The sequence below is a fragment of the Colobus angolensis genome, unplaced genomic scaffold (genome assembly GCF_000951035.1).
Source record: "Colobus angolensis palliatus isolate OR3802 unplaced genomic scaffold, Cang.pa_1.0 Scaffold576, whole genome shotgun sequence".
Taxonomy (NCBI): domain Eukaryota; kingdom Metazoa; phylum Chordata; class Mammalia; order Primates; family Cercopithecidae; genus Colobus; species Colobus angolensis.
In genome coordinates this window covers 120,189-121,223 of record NW_012119332.1, presented here as the reverse complement: position 1 = coordinate 121,223, position 1,035 = coordinate 120,189, and positions in this window count along the sequence as shown.

Sequence of the window (1,035 nt, the reverse complement as noted above, 5' to 3'; positions counted from 1 at the left end):
GGGGCCAATATTCAATGTTCTTAAAGAAAAGAATTTTAAACCCAGAATTTCATATCCAGGCAAACTAAGTTTCATAAGTGAAGGAGAAATAAAGTCCTTTACAGATAAGCAAATGCTTAGAGATTTGGTCACCACCAGGCCTACCTTACAAGAGACGCTGAAGGAAGCCCTAAACATGGAAAGGAACAACCGGTACCAGCCATTGCAAAAACATGCCAAAATGTAAAGACCATCGAGGCTAGGAAGAAACTGCATCAACTAATGAGCAAAATAACCAGTTAATATCATAATGGCAGGATCAAGTTCACACATAACAATATTAACCTTAAATGTAAATGGACTAAATGGTCCAATTAGAAGACACAGACTGGCAAACTGGATAAAGAATCAAGACCCATCAGTTTGCTGTATTCAGGAGACTCATCTCACATGCAGAGACATACATAGCCTCAAAATAATGGGATGGAGGAAGATCTACCAAGCAAATGGAGAACACAAAAAGCAGGGGTTGCAGTCCTAATCTCTGATAAAACAGATTTTAAACCATCAAAGATAAAAAGAGACAAAGAAGGTCATTACATAATAGTAAAGGGATCAATTCCACAAGAAGAGTTAACTATCCTAAATATATATGCACCCAATACAGGAGCACCCAGATTCCTAAATCAAGTCCATAGGAACTTAAAAAGAGACTTAGACTCCCATACAATAATAATGGGAGACTTCAACACTCCACTGTCAACATTAGACAGATCAACGAGACAGAAAGTTAACAAGGATATCCAGGAATTGAACTCATCTTTGCAGCAAGCAGACCTAATAGACATCTACAGAACTCTCCACCTCGAATCAACAGAATATACATTCTTCTCAGCACCACATCACACTAATTCCAAAATTGACCACATAATTGGAAGTAAAGCACTCCTCAGCGAATGTACAAAAACAAAAATTATAACAAAGTGTCTCTCAGACCACAGTGCAATCAAACTAGAATTCAGGACTAAGAAACTCAATCAAAACCGCTCAACTACA